The sequence below is a fragment of the Arachis stenosperma genome, chromosome 9, assembly GCF_014773155.1.
Source record: "Arachis stenosperma cultivar V10309 chromosome 9, arast.V10309.gnm1.PFL2, whole genome shotgun sequence".
NCBI lineage: Eukaryota > Viridiplantae > Streptophyta > Magnoliopsida > Fabales > Fabaceae > Arachis > Arachis stenosperma.
In genome coordinates, this window is record NC_080385.1 from 110,944,810 (window position 1) to 110,971,444 (window position 26,635).

Here is a 26,635-nt window from a genome sequence, read left to right on the forward strand (position 1 = left end):
GCCGGTGAGTTTTGTGTTGGATCGCTTTCCACACAGCACCTTCCTCATGATGAAACAAACACTAGAAAGTACCCCGCCAAGGCGCATTAATTTATGCTCGGCAAAACGCAAAAAATCATTTGCCAAGAGACCAGACAAGGTCGGCAAAGATAAAGCGACGAGGTTCAAATTAATGTGAGAAGTTATAAAGCAACTCTGAAAAGGCTCAAAAAGCCAAATAAAAAGAGATTACAAAAATAACTTAAAAAGGCCGACCAAACAAGGTCGGACCCAACAAAAGGAGGTACTCAAACGCCCGAGGTCCGAGAAAAAGCCCGGATCCAAGAAAAAAGCCTTAAAAACGGCAAAAGCCAAGATTTCGAAAACGCTTACTAAAAAGTTGTTATCCAAAAAAAAAAAACAACTAAAAAAGTACAAGCGAAGAAACGAAATCGAAGGAAAGGATAAAACGAAGTTTCGAAAACGCTTACTAAAAAGTTGTTATCAAAAAACAACTAAAAAAGTACAAGCAAAGAAACGAAATCGAAGGAAAGGATAAAGCCAAGATTTCGAAAACGCTTACTAAAAAGTTGTTATCCAAAAAACAACTAAAAAAGTACAAGCGAAGAAACGAAATCGAAGGAAAGAATAAAAACGAAGTTTCGAGCGCTAGCTAAAAAGTTGTTATCCAAAAAACAACTAAAAAGCATAAAAGCGGAACAAAAAGTCAAAGAAAAACACCGCATAATAAGCTAAAAAAAAAGTTACTACAAGTAGCTAAAAAGCGTCCAAAAGCGTTCAACAGAAACCATCCAAAAACAAAAGAGCCCACAGGCCGGGCAAAGTGACCAAAAACAAAAGATTACAGAGGATCAAGGTCCTTTCCGGATTCCACATCGGTAGAGGGCTGCGGAGGAAGAACCATAGAGATCGGGACAGCCTTGACAGCACCATCATCTCGATTTGAAACCTCCACACCAGACCCATCCCCGGCCAAAGGTGAAGTCGGGTTCGCAACCGGAACATTAAGGTCGGACACCGGAACCTCATCCTCGTTGGGAGCAGGAACAATCTTTCCCTCCACAACAACGTTATCCGTACTAAACAAACTCAGATCCAGGTCAGGAGCAAGAACCCGGACCTGATCCTTCAAATTTCCAAACATAGCATCCATACCCTTGGCCACATGACCCTCTAGCTCGTAAAAATCATCCCGAGCAGATTGCAACTTCTCCTTTGTCTCCACAAGCTCGGCGTATACCCGAGTATAATTCTCCGTCGCCGCCTTCGCCATCTCCTCAGATGCTTTCGCTGCCGCCACAGCCGCGGTAGCTTTAGCTTTCTCTTTCTCCAGAGAGGCCTCCAGCTCAGTAATCCTAGCAGCCTTCAGCTCACTAATCTTCTCTAACTCAGACTGAGCCTTCTCAAGTCGGGAGCTGGTCGCACCAATGGGGGATTTCTTGAACTCCCGGGCAATAGCAGCATGAAGACTGGCCATCCGAACACAACTCCGCGCCATATATTGAAAATGGTGCTCCATAGACACGTCATCAGTAGAGATAAAAGTCTGAGGGAGGATATGCTGTTCAATCCAACCAAGAGCATCGAAATCCTTATCGTTAAAACCCGCAAGCTCTTGAGAGGTCTTCTGCTTCTTGGGAGGAGGACCCGAGAACGGGGGAGGAGAAGAGGTAGCAGGCCCGGAGGTCGGAGGGTCTTGATTTATAGCTCGGAACTGGGGAGTCGGAATAGTCTTCGACCGAGTCTGAACACCCACAGTAGGCTTCTGCGGAGAAGATCGGGCAGAACCCTCCTCAGCCTCGATATTTCGAGCAGCCGCAGACTTTTTCGCCCGACGAAGGAACTTCATGGAATCCGCCTGGGAGGACATCTCTGCAGAAACAAAAGAAAAATCATCACCACAACAGAAAACCCACCAAAACAAGCAAAACAAAAGTACTAAAAAGATGAAATCTCGGAGAGGTCGGGAACTACCTAACTCGGAACGGAGAAGGCTTGGATCTCCCAACATTTTCTTCGTGTCCAAGTGAGGTGCCCGACCCCATAGACTGCTCACCACACCCACAAAAGCCTGCTCCACCTCATCTAGACTCTCAAAGGTATACTTAACAGACACTACATTCTCCTGCCAACAAAGAGGAAAAGAAGGCTCCCCACTCACATCTAGAAAGAAAGGTCGGACATCTCCAGTAGCCCGGACCTTGAAATAAAAGTTCTTAAAATCATGAAAGGACTCATCATACAGGGTACAAAGCTTCTTTCCCTGGTTAGCCCTAAAAGAGACCCAAGATACCTTACCCCCACCCGACCCCGGCTTCGTCAACACAAACAAGTAGGAAAAAAGAGAAATCGAGGGAGCAACGCCCAAAAACTGACACAAAAGTTGAAACAGCTTTAAAAACGCCCAAGAATTTGGATGAAGCTGCGTAGGGGCAAGGTTACAAGACCACAACACCTCAGACTCCAGGTCGGTAAAAGGAAGTCGGACACTCAGCTTAGAGAAAAAACAATCATAAGCATAAAAAAAGAGCTTCTCAGAACTATCTAAAGGCGGGAAGCACACTCTTTCTTCGGACTCCGGGGCTACCAGTTCATAATCCCTCTCATACTCTCTACTCTCACATATGCTACAGTGCCTACGGAACCTAACTAGATATTCAGAATCTACCACAGAAGGGACTTTTAGGGGGAGAGGGTCTACCCAACCAAGACCACTTGGAATCTTGGTCGACATCGCTTGAAGAACCTTTCGAGACATAAAACTCTTACCTACAAAGAAGAAATACAACAGGAAGCAAAAATCACATAAAGCAGACAGCGAAAACCCGTTCAGCCAAGCAAGAAACAAGAACCCAACAAAGTAAATACGGCATCCCGGAACAAAGTACCAGAAAACAAAAAAGAACCCCCCCATATACAAACAAAGCAATGGCGGCGCCTCTTTTCGGGGCAACCCAGGCATAAAGAAAAAGAAACAAACAAAGAGCCACACGAAGAACAGAAGCATATGATCACAAGAAAAAAGGAAACTGGGGAACAAACCTGGAAAGAAAGAAAACGAAGGCGAAAAGCTCCGAAGCAAAGAGAACAAAGCGGCGGCGCAGAGGAAACCCCGGAAAGACACACGGAAAGATTCGGGGAAGAAGAACAAAGAGAGAGAAGAAGCGGTGCTCGAAAAAGGAGATGGCGAAACTTAGAAAAACAGAAAAAGAGCAGAATAAAAACGCAGAAAAGGGGGAAAGGGGCAAATAAATAATGCCTTCACAAAGCCCGAAACGGAAATCGAGGAAGAAACGGTAAAATACAATAAATGCAGGAACGGCCATTTTTGAAATTTGAAAAACTACTATGCCCGAGCTCGACCTCCCAAAAAGGACGAACTCGGGCAGGGGCACTGTTCATACCCTGACCGGGCTCCTCATACTCGGTCAAATCCATGAAAGGTCCGATCTCATCCAAAGGCCCACGCCTAAAGGTCGGACCTCGGACGTTAAAGCAAGGAAGGCCCATCAAAAGGAACGCAGCCCAAAACCTAAAGGCCAAAAGGGCCTAGAAAGGGCGGTTCCACAAAGATAGGGATAAAACTCCTAAAAGATAAGATAAGATAAGAATATCTTATCCAGGGAAGATCACAGCCAACTACTATAAAAACACTGGAGCACCCAGGTATTTGATACATTCCACATTCTACAAATATCTGCTTGGACCCATGCTAACTTAAGCATCGGAGTGTCATTGCAGGTACCACCACCAACGACTCTACATATCAAGCTCGGGTCCCTGACCCTCACCTCGGGCCATCCCAAGACGACCGAGCTACACGTTTCAGGTAACCCTCGGAACAGTATCCATGCATTAAAGATTTCTAAGTTTGGTGTCTTGCATGTTTTCTTTGCATAAAAAATTTTTCAAAAATATGTTCTTGATGTTCATCATGATCTTCAAAGTGTTCTTGGTGTTCATCTTGACATTCATAGTGTTCTTGCATGCAATCCTTGTTTTGATCCAAAAAGAAAGGAGAAAAACACAATTATGACGTTTTAATTTTAATTGTTTTTCTCTCTCATAATTAACATTTCAAAAATAAAAAAAATATCTTTTCCTTATTTCTCTCCTAATTTTCGAAAATTTGAGTTGACTTAGTCAAAAATTTTTTAAATTAGTTGTTTCTCATGAGTCAAGTCAAATTTTCAATTTTAAAAATCTTATCTTTTCAAAATCTTTTTCAAAAAATAAATCTTTTTTATTTTTTTATTTAATTTTCGAAAATCTTTTTAAATATTTTTCAAAAAAATCTTTTTCTTAATTTTATCTTGATTTTCGAAAATTATACTAACAAGTAATATGATTGATTCAAAAATTTGAAGTTTGTCACTTTCTTGTTAAGAAAGGTTCAATCTTTAAATTCTAGAATCTTATCTTTTAGTTTCTTGTTAGTTAAGTAATTAATTTTAATTTTAAAAATTAAATCTATCTTATCTTATCTTTTATATCATATCTTTTTCAAAATTTTATCTTTTTCAAAAAATTGATTTTAAAATATCTTTTCTAACTTCTTATCTTCTTATCTTTTCAAATTTGATTTTCAAATCTTTTTCAACTAACTATTTGACTTTTTGTTTGTTTCTTATCTTTTTCAAACCACCTAACTACTTCTCCCTCTCTAATTTTCGAAAATATCTCATCCCATTTTCAAAATTCTTTTTAAATTAATTGATTGTTTTAAATTTTAATTTCAATTCTATCTCATCTTTAATTTTCGAAAATCACTAACTCCTTTTCAAAATTAATTTTCGAATTCTCTCTCTCTCTTCTCTTCTTCTATTTATTTATTTACTAACACATCTCTTTACCTCTTTTCATCTCCAATCACTGCCTCTATCCTCACCCTTGTGATTGGATTCTCCACTCTTATTCCTTTCTTCTTCTACTAATAATAAGGATCCTCTTTGTCCAGATATAGAGGATTCCTCTTCCTTTTTCTTTTTCTCTTCTCTTTCATATGAGCAGGAATAAGGAAAAAGACATTTTATTGAAGTTGATCCAGAACTTGAAAGGACTTTGAAGAGGAAACTAAGAGAAGCTAAATTACAACAATCTAGAGGCAACCTTTCTGAAATTTTCGAACAAGAGAAGGAGATGGCAGCCGAACCCAACAACAATAATGCAAAGAGGATGCTTGGTGATTTCACTAAACCAATGTCCAAGTTTGATGGAAGAAGCATCTCAATTCCTGCCATTGGAGCAAACAATTTTGAGCTGAAACCTCAATTAGTTGCTTTGATGCAACAGAACTACAAGTTTCATGGACTTCCATCTGAAGATCCTGATCAGTTTTTAACTGAGTTCTTGCAGATTTGTGAGACTGTCAATACAAATAGAGTAGATCCTGAAGTCTACAGGCTCATGCATTTCCCTTTTGCTGTAAGGGACAGAGCTAGTACATGGTTGGACTCACAACCTAAAGATAGCCTGGACTCCTGGGATAAGCTGGTCACGGCCTTCTTGGATAAATTCTTTCCTCCTTAAAAGTTGAGCAAGCTTAGAGTGGATATTTAGACCTTTAAGCAAAAAGATGGTGAATCCTTCTATGAAGCTTGGGAAAGATACAAGCAGATGACCAAAAAGTATCCTTCTGACATGTTTTCAGAATGGACCATATTAGATATATTCTATTATGGTCTATCTGAGTTTTTCAAAATGTCATTAGACCATTTTGCAGGTGGATCCATTCACTTAAAGAAAACGCCTGCAGAAGCTCAAGAACTTATTGACATGGTTGCAAATAACCAATTCATGTACACTTCTGAGAGGAATTCTGTGAATAATGGGACGCCTCAGAGGAAGGGAGTTCTTGAAATTGATGCTCTGAATTCCATATTGGCTCAGAACAAAGTGTTGACTCAGCAAGTCAACATGATTTCTCAAAGTCTGAATGGATGGAAAAATGCATCCAACAGTACTAAAGAGGCAGCTTCTGAAGAAGCTTATGATCCTGAGAACCCTGCAATAGAAGAGGTAAATTACAAGGGTGAACCTTATGGAAACATCTATAATTCATCATGGAGAAATCATCCAAATTTCTCATGGAAGGATCTACAAAAGCCTCAACAAGGCTTTAATAATGGAGGAAGAAACAGGCTAAGCAATAACAAGCCTTTTCCATCATCTTCTCAGCAACAGTCAGAGAATTCTGAGCAGAGCCCCTCTAATTTAGCAAATTTAGTCTCTAATCTGTCTAAGGCCACTTTAAGTTTCATGAGTAAAACAAGGTCCTCCATCAGAAATTTGGAGGCACAAGTGGGCCAACTGAGTAAGAAAGTTACTGAAACTCCTCCCAGTATTCTCCCAAGCAATACAGAAGAAAATCCAAAAGGAGAGTGCAAGGCCATTGATGTAATCAATATGGCCGAATGCACAAGGGAGGAGAAGGACGAAAATCCTAGTGAGGAAGACCTCCTGGGACATCTCTCAAACAAGAAGGAGTTCCCTATTGAGGACCTAAAGGAATCTGAGGCTCATATAGAAACCATAGAGATTCCACTAAATCTCCTTCTGCTATTCATGGGCTCTGAAGACTATTCTTCCTCAGAAAAGGATGAAGATGTGACTGGAGAGCAAGTTGCTCAATATCTAGGAGCCATCATGTAGCTGAATGCCAAGTTGTTTAGTAATAAGACTTGGGAAGGTGAACCTCCCTTGCTCATTAGTGAACTAGATACATGGGTTTAGAAAACTTTACCTCAAAAGAGACAAGATCCTGGTAAATTCTTAATACCCTGTACCATAGGCACCATGACCTTTAACAAGGCTCTGTGTGACTGGGGTCAGGCATAAATCTTATGCCACTCTCTGTAATGGAGAAACTAGGGATCATTGAGGTACAGCCTGCCTTATTCTCATTACAATTGGTAGACAAGTCAGTAAGACAAGCTTATGGTTTAGTAGAGGACGTGTTAGTAAAGGTTGAAGGCCTTTACATCCCTGCTGATTTCATAATCTTAGACATTAGGAAGGAAGAGGATGAATGCATCATCCTTGGAAGACCTTTTCTAGCCACAGCAGAAGCTGTGATAGATGTTAACAGAGGAGAATTAGTCCTTCAATTGAATGGGGACTACCTTGTGTTTAAGGCACACGGCTATCCTTCTATAACAAGGGAGAGTAAGCATGTAGAGCTTCTCTCAGTACAGAATCAAACAGAGCCCCCACAGTCAAATTCTAAGTTTGGTGTTGGAAGGCCACAACCAAACTCTAAGTTTGGTGTTGAATCCCCACAACCAAACTCTAAGTTTGGTGTTGGGACTATACAACATTGACCTGATCACCTGTGTGGCTTCATGAGAGCCCATTGTCAAGCTATTGACATTAAAGAAGCGCTTATTGGGAGGCAACCCAATTTTTATTTATCTAATTTTATTTTTATTTAATTGTTATTTTGTGTTATAGTATGTTCATGATCATGTTTTGAGTCACAAAAAAATATTAAAATTAAAAACAGAATCAAAAATAGCAGAAGAAAAATCACACCCTGGAGGAAGGACTTACTGGCGTTTAAACACCAGTAAGGAGCATCTGGCTGGCGTTCAACGCCAGAACAGAGCATGTATCTGGCGCTGAACGCCAGAAACAAGCAACATCCTGGCATTTGAACGCCAGGAATATGCCCTGAGAAAAGCTGGCGCTGAACGCCAGTAACAAGCATGGAACTGGCGTTCAACGCCAGAAACATGCTGCACATGGGCGTTGAACACCCAGAACATGCATCACTTCGGCGTTTAAACGCCAGAATTGCATGCAAAGGCATTTTACATGCCTAATTGGTGCAGGGGTGTAAATCCTTGACACCTCAGGATCTGTGGACCCCACAGGATCCCCACCTAACATATTCCCACCTTACCTCCTAATAATCCTATAACACACTTTCCCAAAAACCCTTCACCAATCACCTCAATTTCTCTTCCCAATTACCCCCTTCACCACTCACATCCATCCACTCTTTCCCATAAACCCCACCTACCTTCAAAATTCAAAAATCTTTCCCACCCAAACCAACCCTAAATGGCCAAACCTACCCTCTCTCCCTTCCCTATATAATCCCCTCCATTCTACTTCATTTTCATACAACACAACCCCCTCTTCTATACTTTGGCTGAATACACCTCCCCCTCACTCTCCTCTATATTTTCTCTTCTTCTATTCTTTTTTCTTTTGCTCGAGGGCGAGCAACATTCTAAGTTTGGTGTGGTAAAAGCATAGCTTTTTTGTTTTTCCATAACCATTGATGGCACCTAAGGCTAGAGAAACCTTAAAAAAAAGAGAGAAAAGGGAAGACAAAATATTTTTCCACCTCCGAGTCGTGGGAGATGGAGAGATTCATCTCAAGGGTCCATAGCTCAATAATAGAGCATTTGAATGCACATTAAGAGAGCATGAGGAATTCCCTCATCAAGAAATCCCTGAGATACCATACATGTTCCTCCACATAATTATTGGGAGCAACTAAGGATAAGAACACCAAAATCACTAGGGATCAAGCAACAGAGGCAAGGAAGAGACATAAAGGAGCTCAAAAAGCACCATTAGTCCTTCAAAAAGGTGCCACCCTCACTAAGGTGGACTCATTCCTTGTTCTTAATTTTTTTCTATTTTTCTGTTTTTATGCTTTATGTTTGTTTATGTTTTGTGTCTCTACTTCATGATCATTAGTATTTAGTAACTATGTCTTAAAGCTATGAATAAATTCCATAAATCCTTCACCCCTCTTAAATGAAAAATGTTTTTAAATCAAAAGAACAAGAAGTACATAAATTTCGAATTTATCCTTGAATTTAGTTTAATTATATTGATGTCGTGACAATACTTTCTGTTTTCTGAATGAATGCTTGAACAGTGCATAATTTTGATCTTGTTGTTTATGAATGTTAAAATTGTTGGCTCTTGAAAGAATGATGAACAAAGAGAAATGATATTGATAATCTGAAAAATCATGAAATTGATTCTTAAAGCAAGAAAAAGCAGTGAAAAAGCAAAAGCTTGCGAAAAAAAAGAAAAAAAAAGATGGCGAAAAAAAAATATAGAAAGAAAAAGAAAAAGCAAGCAGAAAAAGCCAATAGCCCTTAAAACCAAAAGGCAAGGGTAACAAGGATCCAAGGCTTTGAGCATCAATGGATAGGAGGGCCCAAGGAAATAAAATCCAGGCCTAAGTGGCTAAATCAAGTTGTCCCTAACCATGTGCTTGTGGCATGCAGGTCCAAGTGAAAAGCTTGAGACTGAGTGGTTAAAGTCGTGATCCAAAGCAAAAAGAGTGTGCTTAAGAGCACTGGACACCTTTAACTGGGGACTTTAAGAAAGCTGAGTCACAATCTGAAAAGGTTCACCCAGTTATGTGTCTGCGGCATTTATGTATCCGGTGGTAATACTTGAAAACAAATTAAAATGCTTAGGGCCACGGCCAAGACTCATAAAAGTAGCTGTGTTCAAGAATCAACAAACTTAACTAGGAGAATCAATAACACTATCTGAAATTCTAAGTTCCTATAGAAGCCAATCATTCTAAACTTCAAAGGAAAAAGTGAGATGCCAAAACTGTTCAGAAGCAAAAAGCTACAAATCCCGCTCATCTAATTAGAATTAATATTCATTGATATTTTGGGATTTATAGTATATTCTATTCTTTTTATCCTAATTGATCTTTAGTTGCTTGGGGACAAGCAACAATTTAAGTTTGGTGTTGTGATGCGCGTATAATTTATACGCTTTTTGGCATTGTTTTTAGTTAGTTTTTAGTATGATCTAGTTACTTTTAGGGATGTTTTCATTAGTTTTTATGCTAAATTCACATTTCTCGACTTTACTATGAGTTTGTGTATTTTTTTGTGATTTCAGGTATTTTCTGGCTGAAATTGAGGGACCTGAGCAAAACTCTGATAGGAGGCTGACAAAGGACTGCTGATGCTGTTGGAATCTGACCTCCCTGCACTCAAAATGGATTTTCTGGAGCTACAGAACTCTAAATGGTGCGCTCTCAACGGCGTTGGAAAGTAGACATCCAGAGCTTTCCAGCAATATATAATAATTCATACTTTATTCGCGATTAGATGACGTAAACTGGCGCTCAACGCCAATTCCATGCTGCATTCTGGAGTCAAACGCCAGAAACACGTCACGAACCTGAGTTGAACGCCCAAAACACGTTACAACTTGGCGTTCAACTCCAAGAGAAGCCTCAGCTCATGGATAGATCAAGCTCAGCTCAAGCACACACCAAGTGGGCCCCGGAAGTGGATTTATGCATCAATTACTTATTTCTGTAAACCCTAGTAACTAGTTTAGTATAAATAGAACTTTTTACTAGTGTATTAGTCGTCTTCTAACCACGTTACATCTTTGGACGTTTAGTTCTTTGATTTGTGGGCTGGCCATTCGGCCATGCCTGGACCTTTCACTTATGTAATTTCAACGGTGGAGATTCTACACACCATAGATTAAGGGTGTGGAGCTCTGCTGTACCTCAAGTTTTAATGCAATTACTACAATTTTCTATCCAACTCGATTTATTCCTGTTCTAAGATATTCGCTGCACTTCAACTTGATGAATGTGATGATCTGTGACACTCATCATCATTCTCACCTATGAACGCACGTGACTGACAACCACTTCCATTCTACCTTAGACTGGGCGCATATCTCTTGGATTCCTTGATCAGAATCTTCGTCGTATAAGCTAGAATTGATGGCGGCATTCATGGGAATCCGGAAAGTCTAACCTTGTCTGTGGTATTCCGAGTAGGATTCTGGGATTGAATGACTGTGACGAGCTTCAAACTCCTGAAGGCTGGGCGTTAGTGACAGACGCAAAAAAATCACGGGATTCTATTCCAACCTGATTGAGAACCGACAGATGATTAGCCGTGCTGTGACAGAGCATTTGGACCATTTTCATTGAGAGGATGGGATGTAGCCATTGACAACGGTGATGCCCTACATACAGCTTGCCATAGAAAGGAGTGATAAAAAATTGGAAGGAAGAAGTAGAAAAGTAAAGATTCAGAAGGAACATAGCACCTCCATACACCTATATGAAATTCCCACTATTGAATTACATGAGTAACTTTATCTTTATTTTCTATTTATTTTATTATCATTATTTAAACCAATAATCTCTTAATCCATTTAAATTCGCCTGACTGGGATTTACAAGATGACCATAGCTTGCTTCATACCAACAATCTCTGTGGGATCGACCCTTACTCACGTAAGGTATTACTTGGACGACCCAGTACACTTGCTGGTTAGTTGTGCGGAGTTGTGACAAAGTGTAATTCATGTTTAAGAGCACCAAGTCTTTGGATCCATTGTTGATGATCACAATTTCGTCCACCACTTTCTAAGAATGAATAATTGCCCAATGTCTTGATTTAATTGCTCATGGGAAGAGATGATGTTCGGTCACTTATTATACCACACAGATTCATAGATCAAAGTATTGATAGGATTAAATGTCACAATATCCATCCAAGCCCTAACCTAATCCAATGTGAGAAAGCAATTCTCGCATAAATTCGTCATCCCTCTCTCAAGGATCAGAGGAATTCCAATTATGAATAGTTTCTCTGTCAAGACAACTATCCAATTGAATTAAGATCGAAAGCTTTCTAACAAAATCAAGAGAAAAGATAGAAAAAGAAGATGAAAACTATTATTGATCCATTGAATTACAATAGAGCTCCCTAACCCAATGAAAGGGGTTTAGTTGTTCATAGCTCTCAAAATGAAAATTGGAAATGAAAAGTACATTGCAGAATTGAAAAGTTGCAGAGAAAGTAAAATTGGGCAGAAGTTCAGTACTCAGTGTCTCTGCCCCCCGACTAACTTAAACTCTAAGATATTTATACACTTTCTTCCGCTAATCTTCAGTCTCTGAATTGGGCTTTTGGCCTTAATTGAAATGGGTTGAAGTTGCTCCAATGCTGTTGAGAAGAGATGTGCTTGATTTGCAGAGTTCTGATGCCGACGTTGAGGTCCACATTTGAGGGCAAACATTGAGTCAAACGTCCTTAAGAGAAAATAGAATTTGGGCATTTTGAGGAACGTTTGACTCAATGTTGGAATGCCAACATTTTCTTGTCCACGCGTACGCGTGACATACGCGTGCGCGTGGATGGCACAATTCACCACTTCACGCGTCTGTGCTGCCTATGCGTGCGCGAGTCTGGGACCAAAATGCTCATCCACGCGTGTGCATCTCCTACGCGTGCTCATGGATGCAAGTTCCCCAATTCTATTTTTGAAACATTTTCGCGCACGTTGGCCTCAGCGTTGAACCAACAACGCTCCCTCCAACGTTGATTCATCCACGCGTGCGCGTCACTTACGCGTGCGCGTGGATCGCCAAAACCCACGCTCACGCGTACGCGTAGCATACATGTGCACGTCAATGCACTTTTCCAAAATTGAGTTTTGAACTTCCTATTGCGCACGTTGGCATCAACGTTTGAGTGGCAACGTGCCCTCAAATGCATGCACGTGGATTGACAAAAATTTACAATCCACGCGTGCGCGTAGCACGCGTACGCGTCACCATAATTTTAATAAATTTTCAGAAAGCACATTGTATCACTAGCGTTGGAGATAACGTTAGCTCATCAACGTTCCCTCCAACGTGGAAATCAAAATTATGCAGACTTTTTCCTTGTTTCATTCCTCTCAACGTTTGAGGCAACATTGGTGGTCCAACTTTGGCCACCAACGTTGCTTCCTCTTCCTTCTTTCCATGGCCATTCTTTAACCTCCTTCCATGCTTTTCTCCACCTATCATCAAGCAATACATGCATCAAAGCCTTGCTAATATCATGAGAGATTGCATCATTCTTAGCACACAAGTAATTATGACCAAAATCCCATAGAAATGCATCAAAATAACCATGTTTGAATAATTCAACGTATACATGAACATTTAACCCAAATGCTTACTTATGGCACAAGAAAGTGCATAAAACTACAAAAACAAAAGAAAAAGGCTAGTAAAACTAGCCTAAGATGCCTTGGCATCAGGCATGCCACTCAAATGCCAGCCACAAGTCAAGTTGAAGGGTCACGCTTTATGAGTTTTCCTTTTTCCTCCAGCTGTAATTTTCTTTTCTCTTTTGTATTTTATTAATTCTAGTGATAGGTGTAGTATAAATAACCCCTAGAAGTACTGAGAAAGGGGGTTGGGAAGTTAGCTTTTGGAATTGCAAATTTAGTTTTACTTTTTACACTTTACTTCATCTCTACCATTTTTTGTACTTTTCTCTAAGCTATGAGTAGCTAAACTCCCTCTCATTGGGAGAGGGAACTCTGTTGTACTTGATGGATTAATGATAGTGAATTTCTTCTTCTCTTTATACTCTCTTTGATTTGCTAGAAGGAATTTTGTTCTTCATGCTAGTGTTCAATCATCTTGGGAAAGAGGTTGAATGCAAAATGGGTTTCATGGGAACCTTGAAAAAGAAAACATGAAACCATGCTTGAAATCCCTTCTCACACTTTAGTAGAATCTGGGTTTTTGGATTCGATATGGTGAAATATAATCCACCTATTCTTTGAATATATGATGATGTGTGGTATAATCAGGGGCCAAGCATATCTCTCTTCATAAGCAATTAGACCAAGGAATTGGCTGATTATCAAGATTTGAGAGATTGAGTTACCAAGGGATTGGGACTCAATCAATCATGATTGCCAATAGGTCAATGAGTTGTATGATTGAAGATGAAATGAGCTGAATTTAATCCAAAGAGAGCAACATCTTCCAATCCCAATGAATTTTCCCTATTCTTATCTCCCATATTCTTTATAGCCTCCTTTACATTCTGTTATTCCCCATTCCCATTTATAATTCAATCATTTACTTTTCTGCCATTTACTTTATAGCATTTTATATTCTTGCCAGTTACTCTTTTGCACTTTACTGCTTCTCTTTACTTTTGAGTCATTTACAATTTTGCTCATTTAAAATTCTGCAACTACAATCTATATTGCTCAGCTTGACTGATTCACCCATTGATTAAACTTGCTCAAATCTACCAACCTCTATGGATTCGACCCCACTCCCAGTGGGTTATTACTTGATGATAATTTTTGGTGCGTTTGCCAAAAGAACGGATTCATTATTTTATATGGGGAGTGAATTCCAAACTCATTAAGTTTTATGGTGCCGTTGCTGGGGATTGGTTTGAATTTGATAATGATTAAATTAATGGGTAGCTAGATTAAGCAATTTTAATTCCCCTATTAACTCCTTTAATTTCAGTCCCTTATTTTCTTTGTTTTCATTTGATTAATTCAGTTGTTTATTGTCTATATTTCCATTTTTCTTACTGCTCTATTAACTGTTTGATTAATTGCACGAACCAAAGTAACCATAAGCCTTAACAAGAGTGATCCCTTCACTTGTCCTCTGCTTGCTGTTTGTTGAATGTATGACAGGTAGAAGAGGAGAAACTTATCCTCTTTTGATAGTGAACCTGAGAGGACCTTCCTTAGACTAAGGAGGGAAGCAAAAGGCAAAGGAATAATTGGAGAGGAAGTAGTGGAGGAAGTAGTGGAGGAAGATCTGGGAGTTACTATGGAGGAAGAGGTGCATAACCATGTTGGAGAAGATGCTGGCAATCATGTTGGGCAAGAAAGGAGAGTTCTAGGCTTTTACATCAACCCAAACCTAGGAAAATGTAGATGCAGCATTCTAAAGCAAACAATTCATGCTAACAACTTTGAATTGAAGCCTCAACTCATCACACTTGTCCAGAACAATTGCTCATTTGGAGGGAGTACCCAAGAAGACCCTAACCAACATCTAACCACATTCTTGAGGATTTGTGACACTGTATAGTCAAATGGTGTACATACTGACACCTACAAACTCCTTTTGTTTCCCTTTTCTCTCAAAGATAAGGCATCAATGTGGTTGGAAGCATTTCCTAAGGAGAGCTTAACAACTTAGGATGATGTTGTGAACAAATTCTTAGCACGATTCTACCCTCCACAAAGATTCAATAGATTGAGAACTGAGGTACAAACCTTTAGACAGCAAGATGGTGAAACACTTTATGAGGCCTAGGAGAGATTTAAAGACTTGGCAAGGAAGTGCCCTTCAGATATGTTCAACGAATGGGTACAAATGCATATCTTTTATGAAGGGCTGTCATATGAAGCAAAGAAAGCTGTAGACCACTCCTCAAGAGGCTTGCTCAACAAAAAAGAAGATAATTGAGGAGGCCATAGATGTCATAGAAACTGTTGCTGACAATGAGTATTTCTGTGCCTCAGATAGAACTAAAAAAAGAGGAGTGATGGAGCCCAATTCTATGGATGCTTTGTTAGCACAGAAGAATATGATTGTAGCTCAATTAGCAGCCCTAACAAAGAAGATGGAGAAGAACCAAGTCTCAGCTGTCCAAGCTTAAGCACCTCCATAAGAAGAAGATACCCCAGAAGTTGAATGTGAATGGGAGCAGGCTAACTATGTGAATAATCCCTCTAGACCACCATATGATCCCAATGCCAAGACATACAATCCAGGTTGGAATAATCACCCAAATTTTGGGTGGGGAAACCAACAAAACCACAGCCAAAATCACAAACCGTACCAATCTAACCAATACAACAACCACAACCCTAACCATCAATCAGGCAACAACAGACCCTACCACAACTCAAAAAATACACCCTACCACAACTCACAAAATGCATCATACCACTCCACCCAACAACCACACAACAACCACCCTCAAGACACATTGTCCTCAATCATGAAACCATGTGATATCAGCAGCAATTTTGCAAAATTGGAGGCCGCCATAGTGATGAGCGGATAATTTATAGGCTTTTTGGCATTGTTTTTAGGTAGTTTTTAGTAGGATCTAGCTACTTTTAGGAATGTTTTTATTAGTTTTTATGCAAAATTCACATTTCTGGACTTTACTATGAGTTTGTATATTTTTTTGTGATTTCAGGTATTTTCTGGCTGAAATTGAGGGACCTGAGCAAAAATCTAATTCAGGCTGAAAAAGGACTGCAGATGCTGTTGGATTCTAACCTTCCTGCACTCGAAATAGATTTTCTTGAGCCGCGGAACTCCAAATGGCGCGCTCTCAGCTTCGTTAAAAAGTAGACATCCAGGGCTTTCCAGCAATATATAATAGTCCATACTTTATTTGAGTTTAGATGACGCAAACTGACGTTCAACGCCAGTTCCATGCTGCATTCTGGAGTAAAACGCCAGAAACACGTCACAAACTAGAGTTAAACGCCAAAAACATGTTACAACTTGGCGTTTAACTCTAAGAGAAGCCTCTGCACGTGTAAAGCTCAAGCTCAGCCCAAGCACACACCAAAGTGGGCCCCGAAAGTGGATTTCTGCACTTAGACTTATTTCTGTAAACCCTGGTAGCTAGTTTAGTATAAATAGAACTCTTTACTATTGTACTGGATCGAATCTGGTCCTGTCTTGTCTTTTGTGGAGGCTGGTCATTCGGCCATGCTTGGACCATCACTTATGTATTTTCAACGGTGGACTTTCTACACACCATAGATTAAGGTGTGGAGCTCTGCCGTTCCTCGAGTGTTAATGCAATTACTATTATTCTTCTATTCAATTCATGCTTATTCTTATTCTAAGATATTCGTTGTACTTCAACATGATGAATGTGATGATCCGTGACACTCATCATCATTCTCACCTATGAACGCGTGCCTGACAACCACTCCCGTTCTACTTTAGATCAGCGCATATCTCTTGGATTCCTTAATCAGAATCTTCCTGGTATAAGCTAGAATTATTCGCGGCCATTCCTAAGATTCGAAAAGTCTAAACCTTGTCTGTGGTATTCCGAGTAGGATCTAGGAAGGGATGACTGTGACGAGCTTCAAACTCGCGAGTGTTGGGCGTAGTGACAGACGCAAAAGGATCAATGGATCCTATTCCAACATGATCAAGAATCGACAGATGATTAACCGTACTATGATAGAGCATTTGGACCATTTTCACTGAGAGGATGGGAAGTATCCATTGACAACGGTGACGCCCTACATACAGCTTGCCATAGAAAGGAGTAAGAATGATTGGAGGAAGGCAGTAGGAAAGCAGAGATTCAGAAGGGACAAATCATCTCCATACACTTATCTGAAATTCCCACCAATGATTTACATAGGTATCTCTATCTCTATTTTATGCTTTATTTATCTTTATATTCAAAAACCATTATAACCACTTGAATCCGCCTAACTGAGATTTACAAGATGACCATAGCTTGCTTCATACCAACAATCTCCATGGGATCGACCCTTACTCACGTAAGGTTTATTACTTGGACGACCCAATGCACTTGCTGGTTAGTTGTGCGAAGTTGTGGCAAAGTGTGATTCACGTTTGAGAGCTCCAAGTCTTTGGTGCCATTATTGATGATCACAATTTCGTGCACCACATAGCACAACTGATAGGGACCGTTTCCACTGTTTTGGAGAAACAAATGCAGGCTGACAAAAAGATAGATGCAAACAAAGAGGAGTTCAAATCCAACATAAGGAACCAAGGGGCAGCAATTTCAAAACTGAAAGCACAACTAGGGAGCTTGTCTAAATAAATACCAATTCCTACACATACATTTCCTAGTGATACCATGGTCAACCCAAGAAGGGAATGCAAGGACATCACACTAAGAAGTGAAAAAGTTGTGGAGGAAGCTGATAAACCACTATTTTATGGTTTACAATGTGTTTAATTGTGTGGTTTTATCATGGTCTTTACCCACTTATTCATATAATTAGCATGCATTTATATTTCCTTCCTAAAATTGTTACATGATTGAAAACATGCTTCTTTGGTCTTAATTTGGCTAATCTTAATCCTCTCTTATTACATTTTGATGCCTTGATCTATGTGTTAAGTGTTTCAGGCTTTATAGGGCATGAATGAGTGAGAGATTGGGAAGGAAGCTTGCAAAAATGGAAGGAACACAAGAAATTGAGGAGATGACCAGCGAGAAGTGACCCGTACGCGTCAGCGACGCGACCGCGTGGAAGAAAGGAATTCGCAGTGATGCGATCGCATAGCTCATGCGACCGCGCGGATTGGAAAAGCGCAAGTGACGCGGGAGAGTGGACGACGCGAACGCGTGGCAGGGAAAAACGCGAATGACGCGTCCGCATGGATGACGCGATCGCGTGACGTGCGCGATCTGCAGAATTACAAAAGTTGCTGGCAGAGATTCTGGGCTACATTTCAACCCAGTTTTTGGCCCAGAAACACAGATTAAAGTCAGGGAACTTGCAGAGACTTCAGATCATGCTCTCATAATTCACTTTTTAGGATTTAGATGTAGTTTTTAGAGAGAGAGGTTCTCTCCTCTCTCTTAGGATTAGGATTAGGATTTTTAGAACTTAGGAATATTTTTATCTCATCTTTTTATCAGGTTCAATATCTTTTTATTTCGACTTCTCTTAATTGTTGATCATTGATGTTGCTTATTTGGCTTATGACTCTTCATAATTGGATTGATTTTATTTTATTAATACAATTGAGATATTTCAAACTTATATGTCACTGATGCTTGGTGTCTATCCAAATTATTTTCATTCAAGTAGATTTTATTCCCTTTTGGCTTGGGTTGATTAATTGGTGACTCTTGAGTTATCAAACTCATTGTTGATTGAAAATTGGAATTCTTCAAGAATTAATTCGAGATCCAATAACTCTAACTTTTCCCAAGGAAAGACTGGGACTTGAGGATTCGAATTAATTCATTCACTTAACTTACCTTCATAGTTAGAGGTTAACAAAGTGGGAGAAAAATCCAATTCTCATCATAATTGAAAAGGATAACTAGGATAGGACTTCCAGTTCTTCATACGTTGACAAGAGATTTTATTATTGTTAATTTATTTTACTTGTCATTTAAATATGCCTGTGCCCATTGCCCAAACTCCAAAACTCTAATTTACAAACTCATAACCAATAATAAGAACATGCATCCCTGCAATTCCTTGAGAAGACGACCCGAGGTTTGAATACTTCGGTTATCAATTTATTTAGGGGTTTGTTACTTGTGACAACCAAAACGTTTGTATGAAAGGACTTTTGTTGGTTTAGAAGCTATACTTGCAACGGGAATTTATTCTGAATTCTAGACCACGCAAAAGTTCTCTCATCAGAAGCATTCCCAAGTCAAAGCAACCAAGAAGATGAAGTTGCAAATGAACCTGAAACCAAGAAGGAAGAAGAGACCCCTGCATCATTCTCACCGAAGCAAGTCCTAAAGCCTTATGTGCCAAAAGCACCCTATCCGCAAAGGCTGAGGAAGGATGGGAAGGAAAGCCAGTTTTCTAAATACCTGGAAATCTTTAAGAAGCTCCAAATCAACATACCCTTTGCTGAGGCATTGGAGCAAATGCCACTCTATGCCAAGTTTTTAAAGGATCTCATGACAAGGAAAAGAAACTGGGGGTGAAAAGGAAACCATAGTGCTCATAGAGGAATGTAGTGCTATCATACAGAAGAAGCTTCCCTAAAATATGAAACATCATGGAAGCTTTCAAATTCCCTGCATCATAGGGGATATCAATATTTAGAAAGCATTGTGTGATCTAGGAGCTAGCATAAACCTCATGTCCTTGGCCATGATGAAAAGAATGAGGATAGAAGAGGCCAAGCAAGAATGGCACTTCAATTGGCTGATAGAACATTCAAGTTTCCTCATGGGGTGGTGAAAGATTTGTTAGTGAAAGTAGGGGAGTTTATCTTTCCAGCTGATTTTGTTGTGCTTGATATGGAGGAAGAGGCCAATACATCAATCCTAGGAAGACCATTCCTAGCTACTGCTGGAGCTATAATTGATGTTCAAAAAGGAGAGTTAGTCTTGAGATTGCATGAAGAGAAGATGGCTTTCAATGTCTTCAAAGCAATGAGTTAACCCAAGGAGTCTATAGGTGAATGCATGATGGTGGACACAATGGAAAAGATAGTTCAAGGAGTTTTGGAAGAAAAACAATGTGAATAAGCTATGGAGCTAGAGTAACAAGCATCAGGTGGGGAACTACCACAAGAAACCATGGAAGATTTAATCATGTTAAACCACACAAGCAACAAGGAAGTGAAAGCACCAAAACTAGAGTTGAAAACTCTGCCTCCAAACTTGAAGTATGCTTACTTGGGTGACAACAACACATACCCAGTAATCATCAATTCAAGCTTGAGTAAGGGACAAGAAGAGGAACTTATCCATGTGCTGAAGCAACACAAAGATGCCATAGGATGGACACTCGCAGATCTGAAGGGGATCAGTCCTTCAATGTGTATGCACAAAATCCTCCTTGAGGAAGATGCCAAGCCCTCAAGACAGCAACAAAGAAGGCTAAACCCAACAATGAATGTAGTAGTCCAAAAAGAAGTGTTGAAGTTGTGGCAAGTAGGGGTGATTTACCCAATCTCAGACAGCCCTTGGGTAATCCCAGTGCAAGTAGTCCCTAAGAAGGGAGGGATAAATGTTGTGCCAAATGAGAATAATGAATTGATACCAACAAGAACAATAACTGGCTGGAGCACGTGCATAGATTATAGGAAGCTTAATGAAGCCACCAGGAAGGATCACTTCCCCCTACTTTTCATGGACCAGATTCTAGAAAGACTTGTAGGACATGAATATTATTGCTTCTTAGACGGATACTATGGCTACAATCAGATTGTAGTAGATCCCAAAGACTAAGAGAAGACTTCCTTTACTTGTCCTTATGGTGCCTTTACTTATAGGAGAATGCTCTTTGGATTGTGCAATGCACCTACAACATTCCAAAGGTGCATGCTCTCCATATTTTCTGACATGATTGAAAGGTTTATTGAAGTATTCATGGATGACTTCTCTGTATTTGGTGATTTATATTTTAAATGCCTACATCACCTTGCTCTGGTGGTAAAGAGGTGCCAAGAAACCAACCTAGTTTTGAACTGGGAAAAGTGCTATTTCATGGTCACTGAAGGGGTAGTTCTTGGTCACAAAATCTCTAAAAAAGGCATAGAGGTGGACAAAGCCATGGTGGAAGTAATAGAGAAGTTACCTCCACCTTGCAATGTCAAGGCAATTAGAAGCTTTTTAGGGCATGCAGGGTTTTATAGGAGGTTTATTAAAGATTTTTCAAAGATTGCTAAACCCCATAGCAACCTACTTGTCTCTAATACACCTTTCATTTTTTATAGAGAATGCATGCTAGCCTTTGATGAGCTTAAAAATAGACTTTCTTCTGCACCTATTATAGGACTACCCAGCTGGGACTTACCTTTTGAATTGATGTGTGACGCATCAGATTTTGCTGTTAGTGCTGTTCTAGGACAAAGGAAAGATAAACTAGTACATTTTATTTATTATGCTAGCAAAGTTCTTAATGAGAATCAAAGGAACTACACCACTACAGAGAAGGAACTTCTTGCCATAGTCTTTGCATTTGATAAGTTTAGATCATATCTTATTGGCTCTAAAGTCATTGTGTTTACTGATCATGCAGCTCTCAAATATTTGCTTACCAAACAAGAGTCCAAGCCTAGATTGTTAAGGTAGATCTTGCTACTCTAAGAGTTTAATATTGAAATCAAGGATAGAAGCGGAGCAGAGAACAAGGTGGCTAACCACCTATCAAGAAGTCCACAAGTTGAAGGTGAAGCACACCAACCTGCAGTGAATGAGAGCTTCCCTGATGAGCAGTTGATGATGATCTAAGAAGCTCCCTGGTTTGTAGATATAGCCAATTTCAAGGATATTAGAGAGCTACCAACCAACATCAACAAGTACATAAGGAGAAAGCTACTCAATGATGCTAAACACTACATTTGGGATGAGCCCTACTTGTTCAAAAAGTGTGCTGTTGGGATCTTGAGAAGGTGTATTTCCCATGATGAAGGACAAGAAGTCCTCTGGCAGTGCTATGGATCCACATATGAAGGCCATTTTAGTGGAGAAAGAACTGCAGCCAAGGTGCTGCAGTGTGGATTTTTTTGGCCAACAATATTCAAAGATGCAAAGGAGCTGGTTACAAGGTGCAATGAATGTCAAAGAGCTGGAAACCTACCCAAGAAAAATAAGATGCCACAGAGGTTCATCAAGGAGTTGGAATTGTTTTGATGTATGGAGGATTGATTTCATGGGACCATTTCCATCCTCATACTTAAACAACTATATATTGGTGGCTGTGGATTATGTGTCAAAATGGGTAGAGGCCATAGCTACATCAACAAATGGCAACAAGGTTGTGATAAGTTTCTTGAGAAAAAACATATTTAGCCGATTTGGAATTTCTAGAGCCCTTATTAGTGATGGGGGGACATATTTCTGCAATAAGCAACTTGAAGCACTCCTTCTAAAGTATGGATTCAAGCACAAAGTGGCAACCCCATACCATCCACAGACCAACGGGTGTGCTGAGATTTCAAACAGAGAACTCAAAAGAATCCTTGAAAGAACTGTTGGTAACTCAAGAAAGGAATGGTCCAAAAGGCTGGATGACGCACTTTGGGATTATAGGACAGCCTTCAAAACACCCATTGGTATGTCTCCATACCAATTGGTGTTTAGGAAGGCTTGTCACCTACCAGTAGAGCTTGAATAATGGGCAAATAATTTATACGCTTTTTGACATTGTTTTTACATAATTTTTAGTATGTTTTAGTTAGTTTTTATTGTATTTTTATTAGTTTTTATGCAAAATTCACATTTATGGACTTTACTATGAGTTTGTGTGTTTTTCTATGATTTTAGGAATTTTCTGGCTAAAATTGAGGGATCTGAGCAAAAATTTGATTCAGACGCTGAAAAAGGACTGCAGATGCTGTTGGATTCTGACCCTTCTGTACGGGAAATGGATTTTTTGGAGATACAGAAGCCTAATCGGCGCGATCTCAATTGCGTTGGAAAGTAGACATCTTGGGATTTCCAGTAATGTATAATAGTCTATAATTTGCTCAAGATTTGATGGCCCAAACTAGCATCTAAACGCCAGTCAGAGGTACTTCTCTGGTGTAAAACGACAGAACTGGCACCAAAGCTGGAGTAAAACGCCAAGGAAAGCCTATGTAAGTGAAAGCTTCAATGCTCAGTCCAAGCACACACCAAGTGGGCCCTGGAAGTGGATTTCTGCACTATTTACTTATTTTTGTAAAACCCTAGTAACTAGTTTAGTATAAATAGGACTTATTACTATTGTATTTATATCTTTAGATCATTTTGAGACTATTGATGAGCGGATAATTTATACGCTTTTTGGCATTGTTTTTAGGTAGTTTTTAGTAAGTTCAAGCTACTTTTAGGGATGTTTTCATTAGTTTTTATGTTAAATTCACATTTCTGGACTTTACTATGAGTTTGTGTGTTTTTCTGTGATTTCAGGTAATTTCTGGCTGAAATTCAGGGACTTGAGCAAAACTCTGAAAAAGGCTAACAAAAGGACTGCTGATGCTGTTGGATTCTGACCTTCCTGCACTCGAAATGGATTTTCTGGAGCTACAGAATTCCAAATGGGGCGCTCTCAACGGCGTTGGAAAGTAGACATCCAGAGCTTTCCAGCAATATATAATAGTCCATACTTTATTTGGAAATTGATGACGTAACTTGGCGTTGAACGCCAAGTACATGCTGCTGTCTGGAGTTAAACGCCAGAAAAACGTCATGATCCGGAGTTGAACGCCCAAAACACGTCATAACTTGGAGTTCAACTCCAAGAGAAGCCTCAGCTCGTGGATTGATCAAGCTCAGCCCAAGCATACACCAAGTGGGCCCCGGAAGTGGATTTATGCATCAATTACTTACTCATGTAAACCCTAGGAGCTAGTTTATTATAAATAGAACATTTAATTATTGTATTAGACATCTTTTGACAGTTTAATCTCTTGACTGTTTAGCCTTTGATTATTCGGTCTCTTGATCACTCAGGGGGCTGGCCATTCGGCCATGCCTGAACCTTTTACTTATGTATTTTCAACGGTGGAGTTTCTGCACACCATAGATTAAGGGTGTGGAGCTCTGCTGTACCTCAAGTTTCAATACAATTACTATTACTTTTCATTCAATTCTCTCTTAGTCTTATTCCAAGATATACGTTGCACAACACTTTGATGAATGTGATGATCCGTGACACTCATCATCATTCTCACCCATGAACGCGCGTGACTGACAACCACTTCCGTTCTACCTTAGGCCGGGTGCATATCTCTTAGATTCCCCAACAGGATCTTCGTGGTATAAGCTAGATGGATGGCGGCATTCATGAGGATCCGGAAAGTCTAACCTTGTCTGTGGTATTCCGAGTAGGATCCTGGGAATCCGGAAAGTCTAACCTTGTCTGTGGTATTCCGAGTAGGATTCCGGTATTGAATGACTGTGACGAGCTGCAAACTCCTGAAGGCTGGGCGTTAGTGACAAACGCAAAAGAATCAATGGATTCTATTCCAACCTGATTGAGAACTGACAGATGATTAGCCGTGCTGTGACAGAGCATTTGGACCATTTTCACTGAGAGGATGGGATATAGCTATCAACCAAGGGTGATGCCTCCAGATGATTAGCCGTGCAGTGACAGCGCATAGGACCATTTTCCCGAGAGGATTAAAAGTAGCCATTGATGATAGTGATGCCCTATATACAGCTTGCCATGGAAAGGAGTAAGAAGGATTGAAGGAAGAGCGAGTAGTGAAGTAGAGTTTCAAGAGGAACACAGCATCTCCATACACCTATCTGAAGTTCCCACTATTGATTTACATAAGTATTTTTATCCCTTTTTATTTCCTTTTTATTATAAATTTTCGAAACCATAAACCAATTTAATCTGCCTAACTGAGATTTACAAGGTGACCATAGCTTGCTTCATACCAACAATCTCTGTGGAATCGACCCTTACTCACGTAAGGTTTATTACTTGGACGACCTAGTACACTTGCTGGTTAGTTGAACGGAGTTGTGAATTCAACCGGTGCCATAATAATGATTTCATACAAGTACAAAAGAATATGGATCACAATTTCGTCCACCAAGGTTTTGGCGCCGTTGCCGGGGATTGTTCGAGTATGGACAACTGACGGTTCATCTTGTTGCTTAGATTAGGTAATTTTCTTTTCAAAAATCTTTTTCAAAATTTTTCTTTTTATTTTTCGTTTTTCCCAAAAATATTTTCGAAAAAAAATTAATAAAAATCAAAAATATTTTGTGTTTCTTGTTTGAGTCTTGAGTCAATTTTTAAGTTTGGTGTCAATTGCATGCTTTAAAAATTTTTTCTTGCATTTTTCGAAAATTCCATGCATTCATAGTGTTCTTCATGATCTTCAAGTTGTTCTTGATAAGTCCTCTTGTTTGATCTTGATGATTTCTTGTTTTGTGTTGTTTGTTGGTTTTCATATGCATTTTTTGTTTGTTAGAATCCATGCATTAAAGATTTCTAAGTTTGGTGTCTTGCATGTTTTCTTTGCATAAAAAATTTTTCAAAACTATGTTCTTGATGTTCATCATGATCTTCAAAGTGTTCTTGGTGTTCATCTTGACATTCATAGCATTCTTGCATGCATTCATTGCTTTGATCTAAAAATTTCATGCATTGAGTATTTTTGTTGTTTTTCTCTCTCATAATAAAAAAATTCAAAAATCAAAAAAATATCTTTTCCTTATGTCCCTCCAAAATTTCGAAATTTTGGGTTGACTTGGTCAAAAATTTAAAAAAAAAAATTAGTTGTTTCTTACTAGTCAAGTCAAAATTTCAATTTTAAAAATCTTATCTTTTCAAAATCTTTTTCAAAAATCATATCTTTTTCATTTTTTATTATTTTCGAAAATTTTAAAAATTATTTTTCAAAAATCTTTTTCTTATCTTTTATATCATATTTTCGAAAATATGCTAACAATTAATGTGATTGATTCAAAAATTTGAAGTTTGTTACTTTCTTGTTAAGAAAGGTTCAATCTTTAAGTTCTAGAATCTTATCTTGTAGTTTCTTGTTAGTTAAGTCATTTTAAAAATTAAATCTTTTTCAAAATATCTTTCTCTTAAAATTTTTTTATCTTATCTTTTTATCTTATCTTTTTCAAAATTTTATCTTTTTCAAAATTTGATTTCAAAATATCTTATCTAACTTCTTTTCCTCTTATCTTTTTAAAATTTGATTTCAAATCTTTTTCAATCAACTAACTAACTTTTTGTTTGTTTCTTATCTTTTTCAAAACCACCTAACTACTTTTCCCTCTCTAAATTTCGAAAATACCTCTCTCCTTTTCAAAAATTCTTTTTAATTAACTAAATGTTTCATGTTTTAATTTTAATTACAATTTATCTCTAATTTTCGAAAATCACTAACCCCTTTTTAAAATTATTTTCGAAATTCTCTTTCTATTTTCTTCTTCTATTTAATTATTTGTTTACTAACACTTCTCTTCACCTCTCTTCATCTAAAAATCCGAATTCTTCTTCATTCTTCTACTCCCTTCTTTTTCTACTAACATAAAGGAATCTCTATACTGTGACATAGAGGATTCCTCTTTCTTTTCTTATTTTCTTCTCTTTCATATGAGCAGGAACAGGGATAAAGGCACTCTTGTTGAAATTGATCCAGAACTTGAAAGGACTTTGA

At 39.0% G+C, this 26,635-nt stretch overlaps 1 non-coding gene across 1 annotated transcript; it reads right to left on the bottom strand.

Moving 5' to 3' along the window:
- Nucleotides 1-5,538: 5,538 nt before the first annotated feature.
- On the bottom strand, nt 5,539-5,642 carry LOC130952591 (small nucleolar RNA R71). Its single transcript, XR_009074770.1, has one exon. It is a non-coding gene; the product is annotated as a small nucleolar RNA R71 (small nucleolar RNA).
- Between the last annotated feature and the right edge of the window lie 20,993 nt (nt 5,643-26,635).